Source organism: Acomys minous (genome assembly GCF_964271855.1).
Source record: "Acomys minous genome assembly, chromosome: 13".
NCBI lineage: Eukaryota > Metazoa > Chordata > Mammalia > Rodentia > Muridae > Acomys > Acomys minous.
The window spans coordinates 39,976,201-39,996,446 of record NC_140495.1 but is presented as its reverse complement, the minus strand read 5'-3'; the positions used below and the strand labels follow the sequence as shown (position 1 = coordinate 39,996,446).

The 20,246-nt window shown below is 39.6% G+C and overlaps 1 long non-coding RNA gene across 1 annotated transcript; it reads left to right on the top strand.

The window, feature by feature from the left end:
• Positions 1 to 220: 220 nt before the first annotated feature.
• On the top strand, positions 221 to 20,223 carry LOC311581267. Its single transcript, XR_014773721.1, has 3 exons — positions 221 to 283; positions 6,396 to 6,429; positions 19,915 to 20,223. It is a non-coding gene; the product is annotated as an uncharacterized lncRNA (long non-coding RNA).
• Positions 20,224 to 20,246: the final 23 nt, after the last annotated feature.

Below are 20,246 nucleotides of genomic sequence, written 5' to 3'. Positions count from 1 at the left end.
TAATTTATTGATTTTAGCCCCTGCATGCCTTGAATGAAGCCTACTTGGTCATGGTGAATGATATCTTTGATATGTTCTTGTATTTGGTTTGTGAGTACTTTATTGAATATTTGGGTCAATGTTCATAAAAGAAATTGGTTTGAAATTCTCTTTCTTTGCTGCATCTTTGTGAAGTTTAGGTATCAATGTGACTGTGACCTCATAGAATGAATTCAGTCATATTCCATCCATTTCAGTCTTTTGGAGTAACTTGAAGAGTACCTGTATTAGCTCCTTTCTGAAGGTATGGTAGAATTCGGTACTAAGACCATTTGGCAGTGGGCTTTTTCTGGTTGGGAGATTATTAAGGACTGCTTCTCTTTCTATAGGAGAAATAGGACTATTTAGTTTGTTTATCTGATCTTGATTCAATTTTGGCAAGTGGAATCGATAAAGAAAATTGTCCATTTCCCTTAGATTTTCAAATTTTGTGACATATATGCCTTCAAAGTAGGATCTTATGATTCTTTGTATTTCTTCAGTGTCTGTTGTTATGTCTCCCTTTTAATTTCTGATTTTGTTGATTTGGATAGTGTCCCTCTGCCTTTTAGTTAGTTTGGCTAATGGTTTGTCTATCTTGTTGATTTTTCTCAAGGACCCAGCTCCTGGTTTTGTTGATTCTTTGAATTGTTCTCTTTGTTTCTTATTTATTGATTTTTAGCACCAAGTTTGCTTATTTCCAGACATCTACTCCTCTTGGGTGTTTCAGCTTCTTTTTTCCTAGGGCTTTCAGCTTTGTCATTAAGTTGCTTATGTGTGATGTTTCCAATATCTTTATAAAGGCACTTAGTGCTATGAATTTTCCTCTTAGCCCTTCTTTCAATGTGTCCCACAAATTTGGGTATGTTGTTCTTTAATTTTCATTGAATTTCAGGAAGTCCTTAATTTCTTTCTTTATTTCTTCCTTGATCGAGGTGTTATTAAGTAGATAGTTGTTTAGTTTCCATGTGTGTATAGGCTTTTTGATATTTCTATTGTTGTTGAAGTCCAGACTTATACCGCGGTGATCTTATAGCATACAAGGTATTATTTCAATCTTCTTGAATCTCTTGAGGCAAGCCTTTGTGATCTACTATATCATCAATTTTGTAGAAGGTTGCATAGGTTTCTAAGAAGAAGGTATAATCCTTTGTATTTGGGTGAAAAGTGCTGTAGATAACTGTGAGATATATTTCATTCATGATGTTGGTTAGTGTCATTATTTCTCGGTTTAGTTTCTGATTCAATGATCTATTCTTTGGTGAAAGTGGGGGTGTTGAAGTCTCCCACTATTAATGTATGTTAATTGATGTGTGTTTTAAGCTTTGTTAATAGTTCTTTTACAAATGTGGGAGCATAGATGTTTAACATTGGGATGTCATCTTGGTTGACTTTATCTTTGATGAGTATGAAGTGTCCCTCCTCATTTCTTTTTGATTAATTTTGGTTGGAAGTTTGTTTTATTAGATATTAAAATGGCTATAGTGTTTAGTTCTTGTGTCTGTTTGCTTGGAATACCTTTACCCCAGCCTTTCACTCTGAGATTATGTCTATCCTTTTGGCTAAGATGTGTTTCTTAAATGCAGAAGAGTGTTGGATCTTGTTTATGCATCCATTCAGGTAGTCTGTGCTTTTTTATTGGAGAATTGAGACCATTGATGTTGAGGGATATTAATGATCAGTGAGTGTAAAGTCCCTTGATTTTGATGTTGGTTGTGGTAGAGTATTTGTATGGTTATATTTTTGTGCTGGTGTGATTATCTTTTTCCTGTGTAATTTTGGTTGTAGCTTGTCCCTTTGGATTGGCTGTTTCCTTCTAGTAACTTCTGTAAGGCCAGATTTGTGGATAGGTACTGTCATGGAATATCTTGTTTTCTCCATCAATGGTTATTGATATTTTTGCTAGGTAGAGTAGTATGGCTTCACATCTATGGTCTCTTAGAGTTTGCAGGACCTTTATCCAGGCCCTTCTGGCTTTTATGGTCTCTCCCAAGAAGTCGGGTGTAATTCTTATAGCTTTGCCATTAAATGTTACTTGGCCCTTTTCTCTTACTGCTTTTAATATTTTTCTTTGTTCTGTATATTTTGTGTTTTGATTATTATGTTGTGGGAAGATTTTCTTTTCTGGTCTATTCTATTTGGTGTTCTGTAGGCCTCTGCATCTGCTTTAAATTGTGCAAATTTTCTTCTATGATTTTTTTGGAGATATTTTCTGGGGCGTAGAGTCAGGGGTCTTCTCTTTCCTCATTGCCTATTATCCTCAGCTTTCATCTTTTCATGGTGTTCTTGATTTCTTGGCTATTTTGTGTCAGGAATTGTTCAGATTTAGCATTTTCTTTGATGATTGCTTCAAGTTCTATGATTGTACCTTCTAGTCCTGAGAGTCATTCCTCCATCTTTTGGATTTGGGTAGAGAAGCTCACCTATGTGTTGCTTGCTTTCTTCTCTAAGGTCTCTCATTCCTGTTTTCTTCTGTCTGTGCCTTTATCATTGTTTCCATTCTCCTCTTCAGATCTGGAACTGTTTTATTGATTTCTTCCATCTGATTGTTTGTATATTGCTGATTTCTCTTCCAGTGCTTCTTTATAGGACTCCAGAACTTGAACTGTTTTATTGATTTCCTTCACCTGGTTGTTTGTATTTTCCTGAATTTCTTCCAGTGCCTCTCTGCTGGCCTCTTTTATGTCTTCAACATGTTTGGTTGCATCTTCTTGCATTTGTTTATGGATTTTATTAATTTCTTTCATTATCATCTTCATTGCTAAGGATTTGAGGTCATTTTCTTGTATTTCTATTATGTTTGAGTTCTCAGGGTTATTTTCTTTGTTATATCTGGGATCTGGAGATGTCATATTGTTCTGGTTTTGTTGTTTGCATTCTTATGCTGGTGTTTAGTCATGTTTCTGTCTGTGATATTGGAATGTAGCTTCTCTTGTCTTTCACTGGTTGTTGAGATCAGATAGTTGGTGAGTGATTATAGGTCACACGCCCTTGCCTGTGGGGATCCGGCAATTCTTCATGGAACAGGCAGGTGACCTGTTTTATGATCCAGGACACTTTGCTCCACACCTTAGGCTCCCCACTGGTTCAGCAGAGGTGGACTTCTGCCTGGTCCTATTCATATAGCACACCTGTGGCAGTTCAGTCCTGCTGCCTTGGAGCCACTCGTCAGTTTTCTGTCCTGACCCTTCAGGGTGGTCCAGCCTCTCCCAAGAACATCAGAGACCCTGTCAGTTTGTATAGCTTGGTTAGGCCAGGTTCTATCTGCACAACTGTGGCCAGTAGTTAGGTTCCTGCCCAGACCTGCTCAGATAGCGTAACTGTGGGGGTTCAGTCCCTCTGAGTTGGGGCCACTGTTTAGTTTTCTTTCCTGACCTCACAGGACTCTCCTGCCTCTCCCAAGAGCGTGGGGGACCCTGTAGGCCAGTGTAGCCTGGCTAGGCCAGGATCTATTTGCCCAATTTTCAATATTAAAATTTTAAGTTGGAGGCCAATGCAAAACTTGTAAACTATTTAGTTTTGACTATTTTAACTAATGCAACAAGTTTTCAACTATTTAGGATCCTTTCAATTAATTTAAAAATGTTTACTTAATGATTTAGTCTTTGCTATGTTTAATCAGAATAGATAACATTATTATACAAGATTGGCAATTAGTGGTGCCTCTGAACATCAGTCTAATAAACCAGACCCTCCCCACGCAATGAGATTACTACTTTTATTGTTATTGAAGTACTTGTTTGTGAAGTCAATGTACAGAAATTATTTAACACAAACCTGGTTATTAGCATCAGCAAATGCTAATGTACCTTTACTGTACTTACCAGACCAATGACATGTTACTATATCTCTATTATAATGTCATAGAATCTAAGAAGTTGTTTCTAGTATGCAATTGGATGTTATAGGTGTCACTAATATGATAACTGGAAGAAGAACTGTGCAGTAGTATTTATTTATGTATTATTTAACTTATTTATGATAGAGTTATGTACTTTTACTGGAACCAAACAATACTGTTTCTTACAGGCAATAATCAAAACCTTATATTGATGGTAGATGATACTTTGACAGTGGCAGTATTCAATGTAAATAACAGAATAAAGTATTGTTTGGTGAGCAGTCAAGTTGCCCTCTTATATTCCTTCCTTTTATCCACCAGAATGGGGACAAAGCTTTTTACATATTTATTACAGCTCAAGCTTAAATTGCTCTGGAGGTACAACAGCCAATTGTGACAAATTACACTCAACTGTGTGACCACTTGCCACCAGAGATGGAGCTAAATTGTATTTGTTCTTAGAAGCTGCAGCCAGTGCTTAGGTCAGCCAAATAGCTCTCCATATTTTCAAATGGCCACAATGGATTTATTAAATTTTTACTGTATTTTTATGGACTATGTTCTCTGCAAATGCTTCCTGATGCATGCCCCCTTATGTCAAGAATCATCATGTTTTACATCCCAGAGGTATCTCATGGTCCAAAGGAAAGATAATGAAGCTAAACCGTGCTACCCGTACTTAAAAATCTGGAGGGATGGATAAGATGAAAATACAGAGGCATATTTACACACATTTATGTCTGAAATAGTTTTGGATGAGCAGGAGGATGAGGTCAATCTAAGACAGTAGTACCAGGTCCATCTATGATAATATATGGAACACTGAGGTACAATATATAAATAACATATCATATTTTTGCAAAGTAAAGGTAGAGGAATGAGAGGAGGAGAAAATTAGAGTAGGAGGAAAAGGAGGAGGAAAAGAAGGAAGAAGGAAAGAGATTATAGATGGCCAGATTTTTGACATCTGCTAGTGTAATTTTTTGGGACCCATGCCCAGGACCCTTGGTGGTCAAGGACGTGGGGAAGAGGTGAGCTGGTGTGGAGTCAAGGACACAGACTATCAGGAATCATGCATGAAGCAGAAGCAGAAGCAGATTCCTTTATTTCTGAAACAAGCAGGCCTTTAAACCCATCTCCCAGTGTCCCATTGGTTCCCAAACTGTGAGCTGCTGCAGTGGCTCCTCCTGCTTGGTTCCCAACAGGACGACACCAGACTCTGGGCAGGTCAGTTTTCTGGCTGACTCTACTGATGAAGGCCTCCTTCTGCGCATGCGTGTTGCCAGGTGGGGTATAGTTCCTACTCAAAACAGGTCTCCTTCCTCCTACATGTAATGACTTGGCACTCAGAATAAATTGTCCAAAAACTCTACCACCGCCAAGTAAAACTGATACCTAACGTTGGTCCCTGGGAAGAGGATTGGTCCACTTGAGGATTAGGCTAAGTTTTAAAGGGATCCTCTAAAATTTCAGAGGTGTTTCCCAGACTGCCAGAACCTTTCAGTTCTTGGTTTGAGAGCCAGTACTCTCCTTTGAGGGTGATTTTCATCCCCAACGATATAACCACTACCCTGACAGCACTCTGGTTTCCTTGGTGGGGAAGAAATGCTCTTCCCCTGGAGGGCAATGAGTCACCTAGGCTTTCGTGTTAAAATGGGAGGATCTGATCTGAGAGGCCTCAGGGCCAGAAAACTTGCAAATACAAATGGGCCATCCAGAAACTAGCATTAGTTCACGATGAAGAAGCTCTATAATATTGTTTTTATTTATTTTTTGTTTATTCACTTTAAACCTTGTTATAGTCCCATTCCACCTCTCTTCCCAATCCCACCCTCCCTACCTCTTCCCTTCCCCTAGTCTTTAGAAAAGGGGAGTCCTCGTTCCCATCCACCCCAGCTTATCAAGTCGCATCGGGACTCAGCGTGTCCTCTGCTCTTGTGGCCAGCAAGGCAGTCCCACCAGGGGGAAACAGTCAAAAAGCTAGCAACAGAGTCCATGTGTTCTTAAAGTGCACATCTTCTAGTCTCCAGAAGGCATGCTTCTCTATCTCTGTGCCTCTGTGTCTCTCTGCGTCTGTCTGTCTGTCTGTCTGTCTGTCTGTCTGTCTGTCTCTCTCTCTCTCTCTCTCTCTCTCTCTCTCTCTCTCTCTCTCTCTCTCTCTCTCTCTCTCTCTCTCTCATGTGCTTTTTTGATAGCCTGCCATTTGGTCTGGAATGTCAGGTTATTTAGGAGTCAGAAATTTCTTAGCATCATTTTTGCTTCTAAATGTAAAACGGCTGGCTCTTAAGCTGTCTACTTCCTGCCTTCATGTTTTGTTTTCTTGGCAATGATGTTGGCAGCAGAGAAACCCACTTGAGTTCTGGGCCCAGGCTCTGCCACCTGGATTCTGGCAGCAGGAGGGATGCTATTAGGACAGCCAGTACTCCTCTCTGGGTTTCTTGAAGAGCAAATATTTTTACCCTGCACTGGAACCAAAGCCTGGGTCTAAGCAAATGTGTTGGATGGACTTTTAATCTACTACTTTTTCTCTTGCCAGACAATTTGGCCTCCATGTGGTACACCTAGATAAGGTAAGCTCAGAGACAAGTTTCAATTTAATTAAATAATAATAATAATAATAACAATAACAACAATAATAATAATAATAGTAACAATAATACCTCATCCAAGTCTTATAGGTAAAGAAAGAGAAGCTTTTATCTGTTTTCCTTTATGTTTATGCATATTTACCACCCAGATTGCATCTGTGTTCTGCCTGGTCTCACATGGGAGCTTCTGTGTTTGAATGCCATCACTCCTTTATATAAGCCTTTGATGTTCTTACACTTTTAATAGCAAGTAGGCTTAAAATTACCAGCAGCTGTTCTGAACTCCACAATTAGTTTTGTTTATATATTTTTATCACTTTATGACTATGCTATTTAACATGCTTTATTTTTTTGCTTAGAATTTAATTGGCTTGCTTATAAATTATTAAGATATTGTATATCTTACAGTACATTTTATAGGTGAAAAAATTCTACAGAGGTATAACCATTAAAATACAATAACTGAATGTGAATCATGGCTTGGTATATTTTGTTCTTTTCTTATTTATTGTACACATATACGTGTGTATACACTCACACATACACATTTGTTTCAGACTAAAAATGATCATGGTACATAAATAACTGCTTTATATTTGCTATTTGATTTTGTGACATAAACATTTTTCCTTTTGGTTTCAACTATAGTGAATTGTGTACTTTATAATTTTCATTTTTTATTTGTTTATTTTTATGTGTCTTAGATTTTTAGAGACAGGATCTTATATGTAGTCCTGATTGGTCTGGTACATTGTATGTAAGACAGACTAGACTTGAACTTGTGGCATCTTCCTACCTCAAACTCCTGAGTGCCTGTGTTAAAGGTTTACACTATTAACCCCACTCAGTATTTCTTAAAAACATTTTATTTATAAAAATTTTGGGATTTTAAATTAAATCTCTTATTGTTTTTATTTGTTTTTTGTTTATTCACTTTAAACCTTGTTTTAGATATAACCTCACTTTAGATATAAAGTCTATTTCTTTCCTCAATTCTTTGTTATTTAAAACAAATGAAGTACCAAGCTAATACATAGCAAATAAGTGTAAAATTAAAGAGAAAAATTCTTCAAATTCTTGTACCATCCTAAAAATTATTTTTACAAGTCTTGATTAAACAGTAATTTATTTTAAAATATATTTTAATTAATATGAGTAATTTTAATATGAAAGATTTTCTGTGAATTCAGTAATTTGTTGCCAAGAAAACTATGATTTTGTTTAGGCTCTTTATGAGATAATTCATAAATATTAATCTATCAAGTATATAACCAAACTAAATAACTAAAGAATATAATTTCCAACAAAATATTTAATGATTTATAAACTAAACATACACTGTAATTGAACTTACAGGTTTGTAGATTTTTATTAAAATAACTTTTATTTGTCAAACTCGTTTGTTATTTCAAAAACAAATGCTTAGGTTGGGAGATGGCTCAGTGGGTGAGGTGCTCACTGTACAAGCGTGAAAAGCAGAATGTGGACTCTCAGAACCCATGGTAAAAGATACTATGTGGTGTGTGCATGTAAACTCAGTGTGAGGGGATCTTCTGATCCAGAGCTGGGTTCTGGAGCTTTCTGTCCCTCCAGTCTTGTCAACCAATGTGCTCCAAGTGCAGTGAGAGATACTATGTCAAACAAATCCAGTGGAAAAGACTAGAAAAAGACACAGGCCTTTACACAAATGTGTGCACATGGCTGTGTACCCACACTCAAGTGCATATACACACATGACCCCACTTGTACACTATACATACAAACGCTGTGCATACACAGAAATTTACAAACAAAAACCCAAATGCTCACTGAATGCCTAGTAAAAGAATATTGGAAGTATTAGAAATAAATCAGAAATAAGTTGGAGTTTTTTGGTCCTTTTGGACCTTATATTCTAGTGTGGTTGGCACCTAAAACTAAGCAAATAAAGTTAAGTGTATATATTATTTAATGTATATATGTAATATGCATACACTATATTTAATAATTAATAGAATATTTAATATATGTCTCAGGGAAGCATAATGTTGTAATGATAAACAGACTGAAGAGATTGAGAGTTTGGGGGCACATGATAAAGTGAGCCTATTTTATGGTGGGCTTGGTCACTAAAGGCCAATCTAAGAATGGAATGTTTGAGTGGGTGGACTCGGCAGCCTTTGACACTAACTGTAGGCTGTATTTCCCACACAATTCCTTTGTGGAATAATCTGCTTGAGAAAGCAGTTGCTTTTCTGTTACTCTTTTTTTTTAAAAAAAAAAATCAGTCACATTGCAAATCTCTCAAATCAAAGCCTGCAATATCCTCTTAGCATGTAGGCACCTGCCAGTGAGTGGAGCACTCCACTCTGCCTCTTGCCCTCCCCTCAATCTTCATCTCTTGCCTGATCCTAGTAAGCTATTTCCAGGTGAGACAGGGCGTGATTTTAAGCTCTTCCCCTGCTGTGCTTGGCTACTGTCAGTTTTGGTTTTTTGTTTTTGTGTTTTGGTTTGTGTGTGTGTGTGTGTGTGTGTGTGTGTGTGTGTGTGTGTGTGCATGTGTGTTTCTTCCTTTTTACATTTTGAATTATGAATAATGATTTTCTTTGGTGGTTATTCTAGAGATATTTAAGGTTCTTTCTCTGTGTACTACATACACAGAAGCCCTTTCCAAACGTCTAAGTCAGTGGTCCTCAGCCTTCCTAACACTGTGCCCCTTTAATACAGTTCCTCTTGTTGTGATGAGCTTCGGTGGTAGAATTATTTTTGTTACTACCTCAAAACTGTGATTTTGCTACTTTTATGAATATTAATGTAAATATCTGACATGTAGATGGTCTTAGGTGATCCCTACAAAATGGTCACTCAACCCTCCACCACCAAAGGGCCATGGCCCACAGGTTGAGAACCACTGATCCAGAATCTATTTCTTGCATCCTTTAATACTTAGCAGTAACCACCAATTCATCATCTAGTCACTGTGTCTTCCCTGTTCATTCAGCAGCCTGTGTGCTCATCTATCACGTGCTGCTGTCCACTCCTCTGTTCTTCCCAGGTCATCACCCATTGTGGCCATGGACTTCCCTCTGGTCTCAGATATCCACTATGTACTGACAGATGATGGAAATCCCAAGTTGAGGATATTAAATAGTCCGTGAGATGACTCTGGAGCATGTTTTTAGCTGAATGCATGCTTCAGCTCAGGTAGTGTTGGAACATAAACAGAAAAGCAGTTCTAGCTCTCTGAGTCAGTGAGTAAAAGCTACGCTGCCTGTCACCTTCACTTTTCCATACTCCATCAAGTCTACTTACAACACAGGGAACAACGTTCCTCAGACTATGTCAGAGATAGAAGTGGGATGTGCCGGGTATGTGCCAGACTCAAGCTCCAGAGGTTACAGGGACTAGTGCCCTGGTGTTCGGTGCCTTTCAAATCACTTAGTGCTAAGGTCATTTTTTTTTCTTGAAGAGCCTGCAATGGCAGCACATGCTAGATGGGGATTGGAAACTCACTTCAGCTTCCAACAATACAACACAGCTGATTCCGTACGTGCTTATGAAAAGTTTAACCCCGAAGAAGTGCTTCGTTTTTCTCCTCTGTAAAATGAGCAAGAGTAACAGAAGGATGAACTACCAGATGTATAGCTACAGATAGAATTCTTGGGACAGTGCCTGGTATGTGGTGTTGGGAACGAGATGGTGGCTATTATTGTCAACGTTGCAGCCACCGCAGCCTTCACCCCATTGGAGTCTCTGTCTCTACGGTTTTTGATGTTGCTTTGATTTGCAAGCTCTGGGAAGTAAGCCCCTTAGTACACAGACTGTCTCCATTTAGTCAAACTGCCACATCACAGTAGACGCTCAGTAAGAACTTGCTGTAGCAATGAATCCTGTTGTGTTTTCTTTCTCTTCCTCACCACTGGCCAAGTTAGAATTTCTAAAATCTCCCTTTCTTTATAGCACAATACTTACATATACGGGGCTGCTAAGAAATGTTTGAAAAATAGTTTGGGCTGTAAATGCCATAAGGACCTAGGATGGGTTTGCTGATTACTTCATGTTTACTGCTTGGGAGTGTCTGAGTCTATAGCTGTGCACATTAGTCTCCCCCAATGGACGGGAGAATGAAATAGAAAGACACTTGTTTAGGCCACTCAAACGTTGTGTTTTTCTGCCTTCCTTATAGGTTATACTACAAAATAGAAAGTCCTACATAAGGAAAATATTTTAGCTATGTGATAAGTTTATGTTTTTTTATTCTGTGATGCACTATGATAAATCACCACAGAGAAAAAAGTCTTAGAAACTCAGAACTTGTCAGTTTGATTTCATACTACATTTTAAACTTATCAGCAACTCTAATCGAAGCTCAGATAAAAGCAAGGAAACTTAAAAATGGATTGCACAGTATGTACATTGCCTGTCTTCTGAGCATGCCTGAAAAAAGAAGAGTTGTAAAGCTAAGTGTGAATATGACAGATTTTGCAAATTGAGTTGTTTTTTTTTTTCATCTTAAAAGTAAAAGAACTGTTGCAATTTACAGGGAATGAAGACAGTAGTCACTTCAGGAGAAGGTTCGTGCCTTCACGTGGCTGAGACAGAAGAATCTGCTAATTAGATACTTGACTCCCAAAGATGAGTTCATCTGATTCCCAGGACTGTGAGATCAGACAGCCTCCCACCCCACACAATTATTTCTTTGCCAATTCCTTCAGGTTATCTTTTGAACTGATGAGAGTTTGTCCTTCATCCCCACATTGAACATAACTCTTGAATTGTTTGTCTTTGAATATCCCGTTAATCATACAAGCCAAATCCAATGTAAAAACTCATAATTAAGCCTAACATTTAGTTCTGAAATATCTGTACTTAAAGCCATGCCACCCAAAGCTCCTGGGGGACAAAATGACACTTTCACTGTAGAATGCCGAAGGGGACATCATGCTGGAAGAGTACTTTCAGATACATGACCATTCACATGAATGAATATGCTACTAAATATTGAGGTCATTTGTTTGAAAAATAATGTGTGGAAGCATTTATCTTTTTGCCCTTTGTATCAGGCTTTTGTCCTCTTTTTTAAATGAGGTTACCTAGGGGACTTCTTGTCTTTCTCCCACTGATTCGCTTATTATTTCTAGTTAAGCAATTGTTTTCCTCCTAAACCTGACTTCAGGCACAAATTATAAAATCTCCCTTGCTTTTGTTGTAGGTTTTTGAGGAGGCAATCAATGAGGAACATGCCTGTGACTGTGCTTAAAATCGCTGCACACACTTGGTAACTCTGATAAGGGGAACCAAGTGGGACTCCTGACAATCTGGCTGTCCATCAAACATCCAGCGTGAGCCAGTCCTTGCTTACATGTCCAAACTGCTTCTGCTGCCAACACCACTCGGACACTTGTCAGATCAAAGCTCAGTCAGCTACAAGGGCAAGCTCTGTGGGGAGAGTGATCCATTGGCTCTCAGATTTTAGGTGCTGGAAGCCCTTTATTCAAGGACTTGTAAGCAGTATGCAGTATGCTTTGAGAAAGTAGAGCAAGGCCCAAGTCTACTGTACGCAGTCAGTGCTCAGGAGCCCAGTGTTCTCTGTGCTGCTGTTGAAGCATCAAATACTACTTGGAAACTGCATCTAGTTGATGGAAGAAAAGATCTGTGACTCTGAAACCATATGGGGCTTGGCAAGTCAAAGGTCTGTGGTCAGCATGGGGCTCTACTGTTCTTGTCTGGTATTCTTAAGTGCTGGACCAGCTCTGAGTTCACAATGTATTCCCAGAGATCAGATGTCAGGGTACCAAGTGTTTTAACCAGCATGGAGTACAACAACAACACAACTAAATATTTGTCGAGATTACGTGTAGCAACAGGTCAATCCATGGTTTTCAGTTGTCTAGTCAATTGCTTTGCTATGTGCTGCTTCTCTTCTGAAGGGGCCTTCTTGGGGGTTCAAGTGCAGGCTGGGGAGACTGGTTAGGACAGATCAGACCTGCTTGATCATTCTCCCTTTCTCTTTTCATTCTCTTGTCACTTCTCTATTTCTGAGATAGGGTCTCATATACATCAGGATGGCCTTGAGCTCTATAGGTAGCTAATGACATCCTTGGACTTCCGATCCTTCTTCCTCTACCTCCCGAGTGGTGGTGGGATTACAGAATCCATCACTATGCTCGGGTTATGGTACCCAGGGCTTCGTGTGTGATAAGCAGGCACTCTTCCATTGAAGGTTCATCCCCAACCTCATTTTCTTTTAGAAATAATTTTTTAAAATGTACTTATATGTATGTATGTATGCCTGTGTGAATGTTCACCACCTATGTGTGGCTGTACACAGAGGCTAGAAGAAGGTGCCAGACCCCCTAGAGGTGCTTGTGAGCTCCCCGACATTTTTGTGAGAATAGACCTTGTGGCCTCTGAAAGAACAAGAAGCATCCTCAGCTGCAGCACCCTTGTATGTCTTCTAAAACTTTTTACTTTGAAATCCTATTATTATTTTGTTTCCTATGAGTTTTTTTTTTCATTTATTTGGGATATGGATGCTTGTCAGACCCATGGTTTGCAAATATTTTCTCTCATTCCACAGGTGGCCTTTGCATTTTACTGACATTTCTTTGTCCATTGGAATCTTTTAACAGTCTTGTTTATTTTTGCTCTGGTGCCTAGATTTTTGGTGTGATATCCAAAGAAATCATTGGCCAATGGCAAGAAATTTTTCCTTATAGGTTCTCCAAAAAGTCCTGCAGTTTCAAGCTATACATTTTAAGTCTCTAGTCACTTTGAGTTGATTTTTGCACAGTTTATCACGGTCCAACTTCATGTATGGAATTGATTCTAACTGAGCCTTGCCCTTCTGGATTTAGATGCCTGTGTCTTTCTCTGGATTTGGGAGAGTTTTACATTCAATATTTCCTCCTTGAATCCAAATATCATAAGCATCTCCATTTAAGAGCTGGGCAAAGGCTCTGGAAGTTGTTACTGTTTCTCTTCTTTTATTACTTTTTTTCCCATTCTTGCTTTTATTCTGCAGTGGCTGTAGAGGCCTGCAAGGCCTACTGATGCCTACACTGGTAGCTTTTCAGAAATCAAGCTGACCATCCCAGTGTGTAGAACTCTCATTTCAACTCTAATAGTCTCCTCTGACAGGAAACCAGACAGGATTGCTTGAAAGGCACTTTCTTTCTTTATCACCAGTTTCTGAGGCTTGGCTAGGGACACCAAAACTAAGAGCATTTCCTGGCTAATGTGTACACTCTTCCTTAAAGAGGAGGGAATATAATAGTAGGGAGGGAGATAAGCAGAGAAAAGGGAGGAAGGAGAAAAAAGAGGGAGAGGGGAGAAAATACAAGATACTGGGTTGAGGGCGATGATAAGCGCAGTTGTGATGTGGTAAAGGTTTATCTAACACTGGTGCAGTAGCCAGTTCTGCCTCCTGGACAATTGCTTTATGGACACAACTTTTCAGAGCATCTCTACTGAAGACTCATCTTTGGGTGCCATCCTTCCAGCTTGTTCCAGTAGACTGGCATGATTAAACAGCATACATTGGCTTCATCTTACTGTCTATTCTTCTATTTCTTGACAAATGTGTTAAAATAGAACACATCAGTCAGGAAGCCAGTTGGGCAAAACAACAGAAACAGCTGACATGCATTGTTTGGAGTCTGTGTCCCACAGGGCCGTGTGGGAAGACACTGAAACTAGAGTTAAAACTTACCAACTCCTAACAGCAGAGCTGGGTTGTTTCCTTTGCCTTAACCTGACACTGGGGGCTGGGCATAGTGATGTATACTTAGCTTTTTGTTGTTGGGTTTTTTTGTTTGTTTGTTTGGTTTTGTTTTTGGTAAGAGAATTAGGCATAAAGCAGCAACTTGCAATCAGCCCACTGACAGCAGTGATGAGAATGCATGGTGTCCGGTTCACACAGCATCTTGTTTGTGAAGACACTGATTATTCTCATAAGAAAATGCACCGACAGGAAGAGAGGCACAGTGCATCTTTAGTTAAAATTTATCCTCCCAGAGGACTTTACAATGTGTTATCATTTAGACAGTATCAGATAGGAAAGCAAATCCAGGCTTTTCTAGAATGTAGCAGAACAGGGAGCAATTATATACTGCTCATGTCTAGCAAAATCTCTTTGGAAAATTGTGGCAACATCTATTAAGGTTTAAAATGTCTATAGTTTATGGTGCAGTTTTATTTACAGGTATAGGTCTAGAATAAGTGTGTGTAAACAGAAGCACATGTATTTCAATTTTCACCTAGTGCTACCTGCTAGAATATGTACAGGAGCATAGCTCTAAATTGGAACATATCCTAACACCCATTAACAGTAGAATGCTTGAATATATTAATGAATCTTCACACAGTGGACAAAACTAACAGTGGCTGAACAACAGCTAAGAATTAACATGTATAAATCCCAAACATGATATTTAATGGAAGAAAACAGGCAAAGAAGAAAATATACTGTGTGACCCTTTTTAGGTAGGCAACACCAACAGGCGGAGCTCAACTTTGTTGGAAGCCAGGTTTATGCTTCTCTTTGGGAGAACAGCAGCTAGAAGAAGTGTAAAGCTCTGAGCCAGCTCTGTCTATGCAGTACCTTAGTGTGTTAAGTTACCATCTTCACACTTCTCACTGTGTATACCACATTCTGATGCTAACAATGGCAGCGCCAGATGTTGATGTGAGCAATGATAAACCGTGCTGCCATAGATATCACTGGGTGAGACCATAAATAGCACCGGGCCAGAACCAGTACCCTCACACCCTTCAGCATTGTTCACCAAAGAAAAAGGATTGCCGTCCTAGGACCAGACACTTGGCTAGGCAAGGATATGAATATAATCCCAAGATTTCAACTGCATTTTAATTTTCTGTCTCCACTATTTGGCTGTCACTGCCCATTCAGATTTTATGGTGACTTACAATGAGAAGACACTGGTTACTCTGTAAGGTAAGGACTTAACACCAGCGATTCATGGAAGCAAGCATCGATCTGGTTTGAAGCTGAGGAAAGGAAATGCTAGCAGAAATCTGGCTAATAATGCCACTTCTATTGTATATCACCACACATGTCCTTGAGTTCTGCTCTTCCCTCATGCCAATGCCTGCGCTTATTATGAAGCTATCATAAAGCACAGATCTGACTGTTTCACCCTCCTGCTCAAAATTGCCTGAGGGTTGCCCTTGTTTGAGCCTCTGTCATTCTTTACCTGTGATTTTTACCTGTGTGTCATTATAGACCTGAGACGTTGAAATCAACTAGTCTTGTGTCCATAGCAGAGTTAATGCACTGAGTGTGCTGGGGAAGAGCTTTCTTCTGATCTCTTCCGGTCTCTTCCCCTTCAAAGTGTTGCTCATAGTTAATCTCCTTAAGAAGATATTCCTTTATTCTTGCTTCTTAAAATATAAAATACAGTTAATTCTGCAGTCATTTATCATCTGTGTTCTTCACCTTCTCTCTCCTGTAATAGCAAAGAAGCCAAAGAATCCATCACTTAACATCCCTTTGGAGCCCAAGATCTAGATAATTAATACATAGTTAGTGCTTAATTGGGATGTGCTAAGTACATAGATATAGAATTCAAATATTGAGACTGCTCATCCTGGGAGAGCTTTCCTAGTAAGATTGTTTGGAAGATGGAAGTTTCCAGACCCGCCAACAGCTTACAGATAAGTGCAAAGTTCTCAAGCACTGTCATTAGGAAGCACCCATATGCCAAATAGAATAGACAGTATTCTTCTGCTTTTCTCCCAGTTATAAACTTGTTCACAGGAAGCAAGGACAGACTGTAATACAGAGGACCCTCTTTGCTATAGTTTGAAAGCAAACCAAAACAAAGGAAATATATAAATGTAGTCAGTGGCTAAGTGTTGGGAATAAATTTTGGATTTTAGTTTTAAATTAGAGAAATGTGGTCAATATACAAGATATTTTGCGATACAAGATAATCAATACATTTTTATCATTAAACATTTAAAAATCTATTTCAGAGGGTTTTTAAAATGCAGACAATAGAAATTAGTGATCTTAGTGTCCTGGTATTGAGCTATTTTTAATTTTTCACATCACTCTTCAGTAATAATTGTCTGGGCGACCAATATCATACTTTGTTTAGAGTCAGAGGTATTGATAAAGTCTACCTGAGGACACCATGGTGCACATGAAGTAGTAGAACAGGCTTCTGCTGACTGGCCAGACTCATGTAGTCTGTCTTCTTCTTCTTGTATGAGATGTGTCTTCAAGGTCACAGCCAAAGAATTCTTTACATCTCTGCTCTGTCTATAGTATATTTAACATGATGTTAAGACTTTTTAAATTTTTAGAAATTTTGTGTGCATGTTAACACGTGTGTGTGTGTGTGTGTGTCGGTGTGTGTGTGTGTGTGTGTGTGTGTGTAAATTCAGTATAGACACATGAGTGCAGGTGCCTGCATAGGCCAAAAGAGGATCCTGGATTCCTGGTACTGTGGCTTCAGGAGGTTATGAGCCACATGATACGGGTGCTGTGAACTGAACTTGGTCCTCTGCAAGAATAGTGTGTTTCCTAAATGCTGAGCCACCTCTGCAGCACCACAGCTCAACTTTTTGAGCCAGTGAAATGTACTGTGTTGTCTGGCCTCTAGGATCAACTGTTTGACACTGGCCATTTTGTTGCTGGTCACTCACTAGGATGTGGGGTACTCAGACAAAGTACAACGAGAACAAAGCACCCATTCTGGTCAAGAGGGTAGAGTCTCCAACATTCTACTTGGGCAAAGGCAATCACCTACCCGAGGGACTATCCTTAGGAAAGGAGGCTCATTTCAGTGCTGGAGAGAAGGGTGGAATAATCTTTCATCTAATGATCTACTATACTTTTCTTCCTAGAAATTTTGTCCTCAGTGCACTTCTTACAAACCAACACAGAGTGCAGCTGTGTCAGCTGACCTTGCTCTTCTGAGACCTGAGTGAGAAAGGTTCAACTTTCCTGTTTTCTTTTATCAGTTTCTTTCTTTTGGATGTTGGCCAGACCTGAGCATGCCTTTTCTGATACTTTGTGCTTCCTTCTTTTTTCTCTAAAGCTTCCTTTCCCAGCATATGGCTGAATGTCAGCCACACATCTGACCCCCATCCAGGCAAGCTTAAATAGTGTGGCTTTTCCCTCCTTTCTCCAAACAGCTGCCAAGGTTTATAGCTTGCCTGAACTGGAGGTTTTTATTTTATATTCTAAAAAATTTTTAATCCTCTTCTTAAATTATTCAATTAATGAGACACAGAGGGGACTCAGACTTCCCCTTTATCATCTATGAAAAGGGCCCTTGAGTTTCAGGTAGAAGACTGTCCCCAGAACACATCCTCCCCCTTTCTCCAAGTGGGAGCCAAGGAAAGGTGAGTATGGTAGCTATGAGTTTATTGCCCCTGTGAGCTGTCACACTCAGCTGACAAGTGTACCCGACCACCTAGGAAGACAAATGAGAACTGATGCTTACATGATGACGTAAGTGCCAGTTTCTGTTTTAACTCTATTAACTTAGACACATCTCAGAACATCCCTATCAGCAGGAAATATTTTTATGCCAATGGAGTCGCTGCAGAAATGGAACACACACAAAAATTTCATAGGGCTTCTAAGCTTCTCATTTGCAACACAGTTCTCTAGCCTGTGAGGCAGTGCTCATGCTTGCTGTCATCTGTTCCCATGGAGAATATGGATGTCTGGGTATGCTGGGACTTGACTCACACTGCGCTACATTGTACAGCAAGTGTGGTCTTCGAATATTAAGCTCCTGATTTTGGAGCTATTTGATGCAGCTAAGAGTAGGAGAGTTGTTATGGAGGGAAAAAAAAAAGATTTCATGCATCACTTTTTTCACTCTGAAGGGACATGTATATGTTCATGATATGACTGCCTTACAGACGGCCCATTTCCTAATCTTGCTTTTGTGTACTCTTCCCTGCAGCCCCTTGTGAAAGCAGTAGGTGCTTTGACCTCTGCTGTGCAGTTCCCATCTCCACACCACCCTCACTCCCTACCTGTCAGGCAGGTCATTTTTATTCAGTATGAATGGTTGATCCATTGTGGACTCACAGCTAGACGTCATGATATTTGTTTTTGAGGTGGTGAGGTTTGGCCATGTGAAATTACTTGCTTATGTGATGTTATTCTAAACTGTCCTGCTGAGCTTACTGTGTAGCCATCGTGGGAAATCCACATTATAGAATGACATATATCTTGTATCATTCCTTGCCAGCCTTGTCAACTATGAGTTACGCTACATCCCATCCAGCTTATAGACTAAGAGTGGCGAGCACGTGGAGCCAGCACCTGCTCCAGGTGTGGTCACTGCCAGGAGTCACTACAAGAGAAGGCTGAGTTCCAGCTGCTTGGGGCATTCACAGCCTGGATATGTCACAATACCAGAGAATGCATTCAATTTCTTGAGAGAATATAGTTCAAAACTGGAAGGAACAAGAGCATACTTTCCCAACAATGATATGAAATGAAAGGCTGCCTCACTGTAACATAATTAGTTCTCTATCTTATGAAACAACTGAGTCCCCAGCTAGGAACTGTGTATCTTGAGTGACAGATGAGCCGCATGGCTTTTAAAAGCATTGGGTTAGATGTGTCATAACCTAGAAAGAAACTTTAAAGTAATTGCTTATAAATCATTAATTTTTGTTTTGTAAAGTGCCCTTGCTCTATTTGAGTAGTTAAAACAAAATACTATGTACCCGGTGACATAAAGACAGAAGAAATGTGTTTGTCATCATTTTTTGAGGGCTACTAAGATCAATCTCATCATGGTCTAAGGCAAACCCACTTTCTAGGGTGTCCTCATTTGGTAGAAGTGATGAAGATCAAAATCTTAGGAATCTCAACATGTGAATTTTGGAGAGGGGTTAAAAATTCTATCCACAGCACAGAGTATTGTGTTTTTCCATGTAGTATATATGGATAGAAAAAGCATTATTACTCTAATGTGCTGTATCATATACATTGATAGTATGGTGGTTTGCATCTATTCATATGGCCTCCACAGGCTGGGTCTCTCTTAAGAAGGGTATGCTTTTGCATATTTGTAGTAAGAATTTTGTTTTCTTTTTTTATTAATTTATTCATATTACATCTCAATGGTTATCCCCTTCCTTGTGTCCTCCCATTTCTCCCTCCTTCCCATTTTCCCCTTACTCCCTTCCCCTATGACTGTGACTGAGGGGGATTTCCTCCCCCTGTATATGCTCATAAAGTATCAAGTCTCTTCTTGGTAGCCTGCTATCCTTCCTCTGAGTGCCACCATCCAGGGGACGTGGTCAAATATGGGGCACCAGAGTTTGTGTGAAAGTTAGACCCCATTCTCCACTCAACTGTGGAGAATTTTGGTTTCTTAAAAAAAACCCAGTTATCTTCTGTGAATAATTTTTTGTTTTAATCCAAGTGTGGGATATGGGGCTGCTTCAGATTTTCCACAGTTGCTCACTATGATTTATCTTATGCTATAGGAGGGGCCTGATTTTGTCAGCTGAGGAGAGTTTCCATTTGGAATTCCAGGGACTCACAAACACCAGAGCTCAGAGAGGGACCAGAGGCATTCCAAAGCAGTGGCTGCTGCTCCCATGCTGCTGCTGCTCCCATGATGCTGCTCCCATGATGCTGCTGGTCCTGCTACTGCTTTTGCTCTTGCTGGATTGATGAATTGCTGGATTGTGGGTTGCTGGTTGGAGATATTCTGATGACGAAGATTGAACTTGCCCCAAGGAACTTCCTAATCATCAGGAAGCAGTTTCATGAGAGCTATGCCCCCTTTCACTTCTAACCTTCTTTCTCATCACAT